Source organism: Saccopteryx bilineata, chromosome 1 (genome assembly GCF_036850765.1).
Source record: "Saccopteryx bilineata isolate mSacBil1 chromosome 1, mSacBil1_pri_phased_curated, whole genome shotgun sequence".
Lineage (NCBI taxonomy): Eukaryota > Metazoa > Chordata > Mammalia > Chiroptera > Emballonuridae > Saccopteryx > Saccopteryx bilineata.
The window spans coordinates 215,203,386-215,217,008 of NC_089490.1; the positions used below are offsets into that span (position 1 = coordinate 215,203,386).

The 13,623-nt window shown below is 50.4% G+C and overlaps 1 long non-coding RNA gene across 1 annotated transcript; it reads left to right on the forward strand.

Annotated features, from left to right (window-relative positions):
* Nucleotides 1-539: 539 nt before the first annotated feature.
* LOC136308200 (uncharacterized) lies at nucleotides 540-13,059 on the forward strand. Its single transcript, XR_010726072.1, has 2 exons — nucleotides 540-776; nucleotides 12,117-13,059. It is a non-coding gene; the product is annotated as an uncharacterized lncRNA (long non-coding RNA).
* The last annotated feature ends 564 nt before the right edge of the window (nucleotides 13,060-13,623 follow it).

The following is a 13,623-nucleotide window of genomic DNA, read 5'->3' on the forward strand; positions in this document are numbered from 1 at the left end:
CCCTCCAGTCACATTTGTCATGATATCCAAGAAACCTCAGCCAGAGGTGGAACTGAGCCAACTCCTGCCCACCGTTGCTGTGACCTGGTCCCCTAAACCCCAGCTTGTGGGTGCAACCCACCCTGCTCCCATAGCATTTGGTTCCTTTCTTGAAAAAGGGGGTAGCTTCAGATGTGGCCAGGGTCCCCAGGGCTCCAGGATCCTGGGCCTGGCTGCCTTGTACATCCTCATTCCCAGAAGGTGCCCTCCTCCCTGACACACAGGGAAGGTGCCAGGTCACACTGTGGGCTTGGCTCAGGAGCAGCGTGCCTCTCTCTGGAGTGTCCCAGCTCCAAGTGCTTCCTGAGGTGACAAATGGCCTTGATTCACATTGGTGAAGTAACGACTTTAGTCTCCACCTCTTCCCCCATTGGTCATGTTGCAACACACTGTTCTGTGAGCACAGCTAGTTCCCAGGAGTCAGCTCAGGGAATTTCAGACTTCCTCTCAGGCTGGACTTACCAAACTCACAGTCATAGTCAGCCCAGGTGCCAGTCCTGCCTTGGCCCTCTGCCACTGTGGACAGAATAACCTAACCTCGCTTAGCCACTGCATCTGCATCTATAAAGCAGCAATCATGGCATGAGTGTGGGGAGAATTGAGTGAGAACACGGCTGTGGGAGCAACATTCAAGTTCTGTCTGGTGGAAAACTGAGCACGTTAGGCAAGCGTCCGAGCCTTTCCCAGGGAGTTCTGGAGTGTGAGAACGGACGCCCTGAGTGCGCTCCTGGGACAGGGTAAGATGATCTCGTGATAAAATGCTTCCAGCATATTGGCAACTCAGCTTCCTCCAAACTCTAAGAGTGTAAACCCTATGCTGCAAAGCTTTGTCAGATTCCAGGAAATTCCCGTAGATAGAAGTATCAGAATACATCCTTGGCCCCCAAACCATTCCTTGGAGACCCAGGATTGGCACTTCTGTGTCACTTATGGCTCGAGCTGACCTTGTCACACTGCAGATGGCTTACCAGGGGCTCAGACTGTCTCTGCTATAAGTCTTTTTGTAGCTTCCAGTTGTCACTTAGGGAAGAATGAGCAAGTTCTCAGAAGAAACTAGCCGAGTTAATTGCCCCAAGCACCCCACCCCCTCCCCTGGGGGACCTCTCTGTGGTCAAGGTTCTAGATCTCCTACAGGCCTCATCTTAGAAAAAACTGCTAAATTATTTTTTATGATTATTATAGGGGGTCCTTGGTTATGACAGTCTCGATGTAAGACATTTCAAGTTTACGACACTCACTCTCACAAAAACTTTTAAAAAATGAGACGTGAGTGTTTTGGCTTACACTGTTAGTGTCGTACTTACGGAACTACGTGGGCAAACTAGTTTGGTTGTGCATGGCAGAAGAATATGCAGTAACACAGCGTATGAGTGGGAGAACTGCGTCCCCAGTATACTTACCTATGCCATTTTGGACTGTTAAAAGCACAAGTGTTCCATTTGTGTTAAGCTAGGGTATATCTTGATTTACAAGCACATCAAAATTCAGGTTACGTCACTGCCATAGGAATAGAACAGTGTTGCAACCCAAGAAAACCCTGTATTATTGTAAGATTTTTTTTTAGGTGAGAGGAGGGGCGACAGTAAGGCAGACTCCCGCATGTGCCCTAACCGGGATCCAGCCAGCAACCCCTGTCTGAGGCCAATGCTCGAGTACTGAGATATTTTTAGCACCTAACACTGACATACCCAGACAAACTGAGCCATCCTCAGCACCCAGGGCTACACTCAAACCAATTGAGTCACTGACTTGAAGAAGGGGAAGAGGGAGAAGGAGAGAGAAGCAGATGGTTGCCTCTTCTGTGTGCTCTGGCAGGAAATCGAACCTGGGATGTTCATACTCTGGGCCAACACTCTGTCTACTGAGCCACTGGCCAGGGCCTATTTTTGGAGGATTTTCTTTGATCACTGAGGTCAGTGTTAGAGCAAGATCTCAAATGCTCCAAAACTGCTCAACTTTTACTATTCCATCCTATCAACCTGAGGAGAGGCAAACGGGTTCTTCCTCCCCCTAGATGTTAAGATTGGCCTCATTATGGTGCCCAGGACTTGCTTGTGAACTGTGGTGGGCTGGATAGGAGGCTGTTCACTATGTCACAAACACCAGTCTTGGCTGGTCCCCCTCCCCATGCCATGAAGCAGCAGTCACAGAGAGCTGCTCCAGCTCAGACAGAGGGAAGCTGATCCTCCTTGAAAAACACAAGCCCCTCCCAGGAGCTACAGAGGAACACTCCATACTTCTCCAGGATCTGAGAGACACTAATGACCAAGCCCCTCACAGCCACCTGGACCTAGGCACTTGGACTCCCCCTGCCCAAGCGCATGCTCTCTGTTTGCCTCCCCACCTCTTCCTCAGCCTCCCATTGTGGTCCACAGCTGTCTTCACTTCAGACAGGCACCTGCAGGTCGTCCCGACTCTCTCCCTCCTCTCTGCACCACATCCAGCCCATTAGACAAGAAATCAGTGCAATTCTCCAAGCTGTGATGCTCAATGCCACACCCTACACCCACAATCACACCAGGTCTTCATCTTCCCCTGCCAGAGGCCGGCTCCTGCCTACTTCCAACACCACTACTGCCTGCCCCCAGGAACAGGGCCAATCTCCCAGCTTTTATCACGCCACCATCACTCCTCTCTCGAGACCTTAGCACAACTGTCCCCTCCTTTGGAAACGCTTGTCTCCAGGTCACGCTCCTTATCGTCTTTGGGATTAGCTCTTATAGATGCCTCTTCTGCTCCCCCAGCTGAAGGGGGTCGCCCCTCCTGCCCACCCCGCTAGCCAGTCTGTCACATTATGTGTTTTACTTTCCTCATAGCACATGGCATTCTCCAAAATAAATTCTTCTTAATATTAAGTTTTGATCACCTGTCTCCTGTGAGCTCCCCAAGCCCAGGGCCCACATCGGCCTCATTCCCTACTGTGCCCCCGGCCCTAGGAACAAAGTCTTTGTGACCACTGCTGAGAGTCCAGTAACTTAAAGCAAACAATGCTTGTAAAAGTCCTGATACTTCCCAGGTCACCAACCTCCAATGTCCACAAGTCAGACCACAGATCATGACCCAGTTTCTGGTATTGCCTCAGAGGCCCTCAGTGCTGAGGGGGAAAGCCCTGAGCTACCCGGCCTCTGCCTCCCTCCCCAAGGGGCCACCCACTGCCCCAGGAGTTGTGCGGTCCCTGGCCCCAGAACCCTGAACAGAGAGCACCCTACTCCCTTTCCTCATCACCTGGCCAGGCAAGCTTTTCAATGTGCTCATCTGTAAGACAGGGACAAAGAATGCTTTGTCACCCTACCTACTTCTCACGGGTGTTATGAAACAACTGTTTGCTCGGAAAACATTTTGAGCAACTTGGATGAAGGCGCCTGTGGCTCCGATGACGCCTGCTGCCTCCAATCCAGGCCAAGGAGGGCTGTGCCAAGTCGTCATCCTATCCCCACCTTGCCCGCCCGAGGGCTGGGAGATGTGCAGCTCTTCTGTGTCACCATCCTATGTCACCAAGCCTGTTGGCCATGCTGTAGCCCCAGAACATGCCCATGAAATGTGTGTGGATTGCTGGGCCCACCTGACCCACTGATTCAGAATATGAGCTCTCCATGGGCCTGGACAAAGGCCACTGAGTGCCGGCCTGCCCTTTGCCAGGAAGAAGAGCTGAAGGTTACCTAGGATAACCTGTCTAAGCTCATGCACCTGGGCCGGGGAGCTGGGAACACAGGCATGCCGCCCTGGCTCCCAGCCGACGGAGGGCAGATCTTAACCAACGGCATTCAGGTGCCCCTCAGCAGCAGCACTGGCAGCAGCCAACTCGTTACCATGACAACCACACTGGGCAACCATCACTCTGCACCCCTAGGAGGGGATGGCCCAGCACTGACCAGGCATATGGCAGAGAAAGCCCAGACATCAGCAGTGTGAGGGGACAAGGGGCATGTCTGTCCCTCAGTCGACAGTCAAGACTGCTTCCAACTGGATGCTGGGCTCCGGCCCAACAGGTGTCCCTGCAGCTCCACCCAGGCTGCTGCTGCCCCAGCAGGGGCAAGGCGCTGGAAGCTGGGAACAACAATCCACATGCACTGTTAATTATAATTCTCCAGCTAGGAAGGGCTGGCTATATACAGCATGTCTGCCTGTTACTAATTATATTTATTGTCAAACCAAGGTTGAGGGGCAGGGGCTCTCCTGAAGATGAGTCAGAAAAAAACCGTCATTGTGAGAAACACAGAGGAGCGTCTCCTGAGGGTGTCTGCAAGGCATCACTGTCACCACTGACTCTGGAAAACTTGAGCACCAGCAACCCAGCAAGCACCTCAGGGGTTTTCCTGGCTCAGAGACCCCTCTCAAGTCGGTGCCTGAACTGTGCCAAAGCACAACCGACATGCAAGGTCCTCCTAGATGCACCATGCTCAAGAGTCTGGCTGTAGAGACAGGAGCTGGGCATCTGCGTCACCGTCATCAGGAGGCATAGTCCCGCTGAAGTCCAGCAAAGATTCCTCCCTCATCCCAGGAAAAGCACGCTGACCAGATGGCCGAAATGAGAAGGCTCGTCCCCAGCCCCCATGCAGCCAGCGGTGTTATTAATAACACCTCCACAGGCGCCACACATTAGAAGAGAACATCTAAGAATCCAAAATAGTCCTGCATGTGCACACAAGAGCAGTTAGATAACTGTGCTAATTTCAGCTGGATGTTAGGCCTCACACCTGCATCTGTGATTGATGTCTGCATGTGTTAGGTGCACACACTTGTGTTCAGGGGGCCTGTTCATGGGCCACTCCACCTGGCAGCTCCCTCCTCCCTCGACACAGGATGCTCTGTCCCCTCCCGGGGATAAGCAAAGGAAACTGAAGGTGACATCACCCAGCAAAGTCATTCAAAGTGTTCAGAACACATTTCCCAATAATTTTTTAAGTCACTTGTTTTGTTTGCTTTCTTCCAGAAAGGCTGCACTGTTTTGGAAAAGGGGGGGAGGATGTGCGTTCATTTCCTGAGTCTCTGAACTATTTCCCCACAGACAGAGCACAAAGAGCTGTGACCAGAGGGCAGAGCAGTCTTAGGTATGCAGCACATGGAATGAAGCTGCAGCTTGACCCCACACACGCTCCCCATAGCCAGGGCAGGATGGCGATGGAGCCCTGAGACAGAGTGGAGGGGCTGGGAGCTTACTCCCCATCGCCCTCCCCAGAAAATTGTTTTAAAGTCAGTTGTTTCCAGAGTGGCTTTCCCATTTGTCCAGGTAAGGCTGGGTTATTCAGTCAGTTTATTCAAAAGAGAAGACAGAAAACACACCTGATGACAGATTGTTTGGGACCCAGGTGCTTTTTCACACACTTTATTTCACCCACTTTGCGTGGCAACACCAGGAAGCGATAGCAGTGCCCACTGTACAGGCATTGCTCCAGGAGGCCGAGCAGAGCGCCAACTCTGTCCCCGCAGACCAGTCCCAGGCCATCTTGCCTGTCACATGCTCTCAGCTGTCTGTCCCTCTCCTTCACTGCGTAGTAGATAGACATCATGCACAGACAACACAGTAGTCGGTAAGAGCCTGAGCACATGGCCCGGAAGCATGTGTTTGTGGGAGGAAAGAAGGAAGGAAGGGAGGGAGGGAGGGAGGAACAAGAAGACAGCCAGAAAGAGGGGCCTGGCAGCTCAAGCATGCCAGCTAAGGTGCAGCAAGTTCGTGTGAAACCAGGGGACAAGCCAAGCAAGCACCATGGCCTGGAGCACCTGGCCACCAGGCAGTGACACACCCTTCACAGTTCCTATCAAGGCACTGCGCAGTGCACACAGGGAATGTCCCCCAGGCAGCAGAGAGGCCTGAGCACCCTGAGGACAGATTGGCGCTGGGGAACTGATATGCCCCGCTCTGTCATGACATTAGCTCAGCCAGGCAGGGCAGAGTGTGGGCTCAGCCTGTCTGGTCTGCCGGAAGTCCTCTGACCAGTTCAAGGATTGATGCCACAGTCTGGTTTTTAGAGCAATGACCCTGATTCTGGTTTTAGGTGACAGCCAGCCTCCAGTTTAGGAACCTGGCCACAGAGACCATTTCCCTTGTCCCTACCCTGGTTTCCCCTGCTCTCCTCCAAGACCCCAAAGTGCCTTAGGTGACAGTGAGACTAAGGAAAACAGAACACTAAGAAAAGGGGACAGAGAGAAGGAGGGGACCTTCTCTCCCACCTCACCACTCTGAAGGCAGATTTTGCTCTAGAAAGGCTAGTTGGTATTTTGGCTGTTGTCCCAGTTTTAAACACGAGCATTTGCAAGTGCTGATTGCATTCATGGTGTGGCCATCAGCACCAGGGTGGCTGGGGAAACCCTGGGCCACCCCTAGAAGGCTCTCAAGCAGCAGTGACACCTGGCACAACAAACAGCAAGCCCCACCCACTCCACACCCCATCCAAGGCTTCAGTGAAGAGGCACCATCTGCCCCAAACAGCCAAGTCCTCCCTTTGGCCTCAGTTTCTGATTCTGCTGGGTTGAGGTTTATGAGAAAGTGGACTCAGTTTCTAGGAGAAAGAATAGCAGAAACTCATAACAAGGCCCCATTAGTGAGCCCACATTCTGTTCCTGGATCATACAAAGTAAATGTTTAAAATTGGACTCATCATATCTGGTCATCATAGGTGGTTTTTGCCTTGTGGCATAAGTGATGCCCACAGGCTGAGAGGCCAGGACTCCTGTGGGCACCATGCGAGCATGCAGCAAAGGCCCTGCACCACGGAGCCCGCGAGGGAGGCACCTTTTACCACAACCTTGTTCCATAAGGCCATTTGGCTGCAACATATCATATGACTTGTTCTTAGAGTTACATTTTAACTGATAAAGTTTAACAACAACTATGATCTAAAATTGGCAGCAGAAAAATGAACTGAGGAAGTCATGGAAAAAAACCACAAACGAAGCCACTGTGCATTATGCACAAATTCTGTTTTGTTTTTTCCTTCCCAAGAATGTGTGTGTGTGTGTGTGTGTGTGTGTGTGTGTGTGTCCCTGAAGGGTAGAAAATATTTTCCAGATACACTGTGCTGGCATTCCCAAGCACATGTTTATGCCAAGTTTATAAAAAGCAGCTACAGACAGGGTTGACTAAAAGGATGGCTCTGCTGTCTGGCTTCCAGAATGGGCTTCAGTCCTCACTGTCACCAGAACACAGAGTCACCTCCTAAAACCCTAACCTTGGGCATCATGCACCTGAGAAAGGGTGAGCCCACAGCTCAGATTGACCTGGACACTCACTGGCCTCCCGCCCCTCAAAGCCGTCGCATCACACGTGTGACTGGCAAGGTGCTTTGGTGGCATGTGCTTTAGTCATTTGAAATCCTCACACAGATACAAAAGAAAAGTGTCCCAAGACTCATTTCACAAATATCTGGATGGCTGAAGGGACAGTGTGATCTAAGGAAAATCAATGCAGCTTCTGCACTGTTCCCAGTGCCTGGCAGAACCTGCAAAGGTCAGCCTGGTTCAGTGTCTTTCCATCTTCTAGCTCTAGGTCCAGCAAACACCTTCCACTGACCTGTAGCTTGCCCCCCAGAGCTCCCCATCCTGCTCCATCCTCTTTGTGAGTTCTAGATACACCACCCCCCACCCTGGGGAATCCTGAGCAGCTGTTCACCTGCAACCCACATCCAGACTCCCGCTGGCCTGAGTGGGGACTCTGCTTACCAGCCTCCCCAGTGCCAGGTGCCTAACCAGCTAATGGCAGCAAGGCCCTTTGAAGATGAAAAGGTGGTCTTGCTCATGGGGTTGGAGCAGCACCTGCTTGTCTGTGCTGAGTCAGCAGAGAATGACCACCCACCTGCAAGTTGGCAGGGCAAGCCCTGGTCCCTGCCAACGTCAGGGTGGCCCAAGGAGGATGTGGAGAGCACCTCTAGCACCATTAAGGGGACACCAGGAGGCCTCAACACCTGTACCATGTGGGCCACTCTAAGTTTGGGGACTGAGGGCATCTCAGCAGCAGTTTAGTAAGCCTTCAACTACCTCCACCAAGAGGGCAGAGTGTCAGTGAAGACAGTATTTCTTGGTCATTGTTTGGAGAAAATGCTCTTCTGACAGCTCAGTCCTCCCAAGCAAAGGCATTTTCTCCTTCCTCTGTAGGACCTGAGATCCTGGTGAGAGCTGGGGACAGCTTGGGATCCGCATGGGCTGTCCCCAACCTCCAGATCCAAGGAAAAGGAAGCAGTCACAAGAACCAGAAGCCAAAACAAGTGGCTGAAGGCAGGGTCCTTTGTGGCCGTACACACCCCTTGACCCAGTCCAGGGGCGTTTGGCACAGTGGCGGCTAGGAAGCCAGAACAGAGAGCCTTTAAGCCCCAGGACCTCATTTCCTGACACGGAATTCCTGCCTTTCCTCCCAGCACCTTCTCCTGGCCCCTCTCCACTGCTGTGTCCTTCCTTCTTCCAGAAAACAAGTCACGTGACCAGGACTTCGGGCCCTCTGCTTTTTCTCTCAGACCCCCGGTTTTTCAGGCCCTTTCTCCTGCAAGTTACCTGGAAGCCTAGAGCTTCCCAAACACAGAGAATGATAAAGACCCAAAAAATAGGATGTCAGGACAGAGCAGGATAGCAAGGGGGACTGCTGAATCTTTGATCCTAGCAGGGACGGGGGTGGGGGGCAGGGGAGCAGAACAGCAGGAACCAACTACGAAATGGCTCTGTTCTGTTCTGTTCTGTGTGGAAGGAGGTGGGTGGAAATGACAGTTTGCAGAGGATGAGAACGGGTCTGTGCAGGGAGGCAACCTCTCATCTCCAGTTCTCACAGCGCCACCCAGTGGCTGTGTGGGCAGGCACAGGGCAGAGCCTGGAAGCCAAGCTGACCCTGCAGAGGAGCTCTGGGCTGGACAGAGGTCACCCTGCTCAGTGCCAGAGGCCAGCCTAGCGCACCTCAGCCACATAGGCCAAACACCTTACCCTATCCTTCTGCAGAAGGCAGAGATGATATGCCCCACGTGTACACACAACAACCCAAATAGATACAGGCGATCAAGTTCAACACACCCCACCAAGTGATTCCTTTAGCCTCTCTGCCCACTCTCAGGGGCATTGCTGGGAGCTGTTGGATGAAAGAAACCATACTTTCCCAGCAGTTGTGTGTCTGGCTAACTAGAACAAAGAGGGGTTCTCACAAGGTAATCAGTCCAAACTGAGCTGCTGTGTACCTGAGGAGGTGACTTCACTCTCAGGACTCATTTTTCTGTAAAAGCAGCAGACAGACCAAGATCCATGGTTTTCAAAGCTGTGCTCCTCAGACCCTAGGGAAGGGGAGTTTATTATTATTACTTTTTTTTTTTTTTTAGCCAGAGAGAGGGACAGATAGAAAAGAAGGGAGAGAGATGAGAAGCATCAATTCTTCACTGCAGCTCCTTAGTTGTTCATTGACTGCTTTCTCATATGTGCTTTGAGTGGGGGCATACAGCAGACAGAGTGACCCTTTACTCAAGCCAGCAACCTTGGGCTCAAGCTGGTGAGCCTTGCTCAAACCAGATGAGCCTGCGCTCAAGCCGGCAACCTTGGGGTTTTGAACCTGGGTCCCAGTCTGATGCTTTCCACTGCGCCACTACCTGGTCAGGCAAGCATCAATTCTTTATTGCAGCACTTTGTTCACTGATTGCTTTCTCATGTGTGCTTTGACCAGGGGGCTCCAGCTGACCCCTTGTATAAGCCAGTGACCTTGCACTCAAGCCAGCAACCTTGGGCTTCAAGCCAGCAACCAGGGGGTCATGTTTATAATCCCATGCTCAAGCCAGTGACCCCGCACTCAAGCTGATGAGCCCATGTTCAAACTAAATAAGCCCATGCTGAAACTGGTGACCTTGGGGTTTTGAACCTGGGTCCTTCGCATCCCAGGCTGATGCCTATCCACTGCGTGACCACCTGGTCAGGCAAGGGAAAGTGCTTTTCTTATGGGGCTTGGCCCCCAGCCCTGTTAGCAGAACCAGAGGTAGATTAAGTTTGGTTGAGGCCCCAGGCACAGAAGAAAATATTGGGCCCCTTAAAAAAAAGAAAGGGAAAATAAAAATACATATTAACTATCTTTTTAAATAAAAAAAAATATTATGTACTATTAATGTTAAAATTGCACATATAAAACCAAACTTGGTGTCATTAGAAAAAAGTGTGAAGTTGGGGTTTTGCGGGGCCCTTCAGAAGTCGGGGCCCAGGGCGTGCGCCCAGTGTGCCCACCATTAAATCTGTCTCTGACCAGAGCACCTCTGCCTTTATCCATCTGTCATGTTTGAGTTTTAGGTAAGACCTTATTCAAATTAAGGGTTCCATGGTGCCATAGCCACTTTTGAGGTATCTGCCCAGACTGTGACTCTTAGAACTCTCCACCATCCTGGAGGAACTGAGGCCCTAATACTATGTTTATACTTCATGACCCCTGACCAGGACCACCTTTAATTGCCCTAGGTAAGCCAATATGATTTTCCCTCCCTTGAATTTGAAATTGCGTTATATTGGACCAGAATCAGACTGAGAGAGTTCAGGTGGCCACGCGAGCAGCCACTTGAATCACAGGATAGAGGAGCCCAGGCTTCCAGCACCATGTTCTCCTGCAGTAAATCCCTGTTAAAAGCTTTAAAAGTTCTAGACAAGATCATCTACAGCTTCTTCCCAGTTCCAGGAAACAAGGCCACCCGATGCCATACACTTCTTCTCCCATAGCCACATTCTGTTTTTGGAAATAAGTGGTAGTTTCTAAATAGACTATGTAATCATATGAATTAAAATGTTGAATATGGCAGGCATATGACTCAGTAACTACAGACATTAGCACCACGTTTATTATTGTTGTATTCAAAAGTTGCTTATAAATCAACCATACATTTCCATTGTTATCAATTTTAATTCTGAAACATTTAGCTGTTCGTATCTACTTGGACTATATCTATCAATAACACTTTTTAAAACGTATTTGTCCTGAAGTCTTCCATCCATGGACTCAAGCATCTGTAAGTACTCTGGTTCGGGCATTCATTCATTTTCCCAGATGCTCCGAGGTGTGCCAAAGAAAGATATGCAAAGCTCCCCTCACTAAAATTTTACAGGGTGAAATTTAAAGAAATCATAATTTTTAAATATTTTTCCACTGATTTGAGATGGGGGAAGGGAAGGTGGGGGAGACAGAAGCATCAGCTTGTTTCACTTGTGCATTCATTGGTTGTTTCTCATGTGTGCCCTGACCAGGTATCGAACCTACAACATTGGTGCACTGGGGCAACACTTCACCACAGAGCCACCCCACCAGGGCCAAGAAATTATAATTTTAAATGTGCTTTTCCTAAATTAGGTTTTCTTACATTAGAGAAGATTGTGCCTTATTCCTCAACAGATCAAAGAGTTACATAGTCTCAATTTGAGAAAAGGCTTTCAAAGTCCTTAAGTATTTGTCAAACTCTAGATCATGACCCAAGAGTGGGCCCTGAAATCAATGTAGTGGATCAGAACCAAGACTTAAGAACTTTAAAAAACAATGTGTCACATGCAGTAGGGCTAAGTATTGTGATATAAAATCCGACTTCAGTTACATGAGTGTGTGTGTGCTGGTGAAGATATTAAATGCACATCTCAGGGGTTAGGGTTAGCCGTCTGTCAGGGCACCCCCACAGTGACATCCTCTGCTCCCCTCTCCTCTGCCCACTCCCTCACATATGCACAGAACACAGCACCAGGCCACCACCACATCAGTCCACTTGCCACCAATACCAGCAGACCCACAGGAACTTCCAAGGCTGACCCAGTTGTGGTGGTCTGTCCTCAGCATACCACCCCCACCAAAGGTGGGCTTGCCACCTTTGAGTCCCAGTGCACATTTGTTTGGCTTTGTTTTTGGCTTTGATTTGGGGTATTGGGGCAAGAGACAGGTGGCTGGTAGCATCAGCAGAGTCCAGGAAGCCAGGCTTGAAAGTCCTGGTCATGTCAGTCAAGCTGGTACTGGGTCCAGATGGTGGCAGCAGCCCAGTCACCATATAGTAGCAAATCCAGTTGAAAAATGATGTTTTGTTTGCACAACACAAAAGTAACCATTTTGCCTGTTTTTTACTGGTATGACTGACACACAGAATTGTTTTTGGCATGGGCAGAGTCACCACTCAGACTGTGGACCTGGGGCTGGCCCAGATTAAAAGAAGATTGCCAGGCCCAGAACTAAGGAATAAGAATAAGAATCTGCATTTTAACAAGACCCAGAGTGTGGAATGCTGCTGGCCCACTAATGGCTCCCGCAGTGAGCTCGGTGTGTCTGTACTCTCCCGGCAAGTGCTGGCTTCCACTGTTTTAGTCCCTTTGTGCTACATTTGCTGGCATGAAAACACACTCTACTTTAGGAGGGAGAGTGGCTATGACTGTGGACCAAGCTTTGCTTTGTCTCATGTCTTCAGGAGGCAAAGTTAAACTCGGTCATGTGTGCTGACCTTGTAATTTTTCCAGCCACAAATCCAAAAGCCTGGGAACAACTAGTAAAAATGAAGTCGGAGTGTGTCACCAATTTCTGTGCCATCTGAGCAGAGTGTAAAGTGATGCTCCATGTTGAGATCTGGAGGTGGCAGTGTGGAGATTCCAGGAGTGCCACTCAGCAGGAAGCATGTGTGCTGTCCAGAAACCAAGCCAAAACAGCATGGTCCAAGGGGACAGCATCCTGAGTCTGCAACAGCACAGCCAGGCTGGCCACCTGCACCCTCCACGAAACAGGGTCTAACAATCCAACAGGTATCCCCTCAAACGCAGATATAATCCCCTTCCACCCTTACTACACAATTAAAGACATTCTAGGATTTCTACTAATACTAACTGCCCTACTAGCACTTGTACTATTCTCTCCAGACATGCTAGGAGACCCAGACAACTACACTCCAGCTAACCCACTAAATACCCCACCCCACATCAAGCCAGAATGATATTTCCTATTCGCCTACGCTATTCTACGATCTATTCCCAATAAGCTAGGAGGTGTTCTAGCACTAGTCCTATCAATCTTAATCCTAGCCCTAGTCCCAATACTCCACACCTCAAAGCAACGAAGCATAATATTCCGCCCCCTCAGCCAATGCATGTTCTGACTTTTAGTTGCGGACCTCATTACACTCACATGAATCAGGCAGGCAGGCAGAGTGCCCAGTGCCTGCTGAAACATCACCTTTGGCCAAAGCTAAGTGGACGAGAAACATTATTAAACAGCCCTAGCATTTAGGTGCTTTAAGAACTGTCAGAAGCCTGACTTGTGGTGGTGCAGTGGATAAAGCATTGACCTAGAACTCTGTGGTCACCAGTTCAAAACCCTGGGCTTGCCCAGTCAAGGCACATATGAGAAGCAACTAAAGTGAGGCAACTATGAGTTGATACTTCTTGCTTCACGCCCCTTCCTTCTGTAAATCAATAAATAAAATCTTTAAAAAAGGGCCCTGGCCGGTTGGCTCAGCGGTAGAGCGTCGACCTGGCGTGCGGGGGACCCGGGTTCGGTTCCCGGCCAGGGCACACAGAGAAGCGCCCATTTGCTTCTCCGCCCCCCCCCCTTCCTCTCTGTCTCTCTCTTCCCCTCCCACAGCCAAGGCTCCATTGGAGCAAAGATGGCCCGGGCGCTGGGGATGGCTC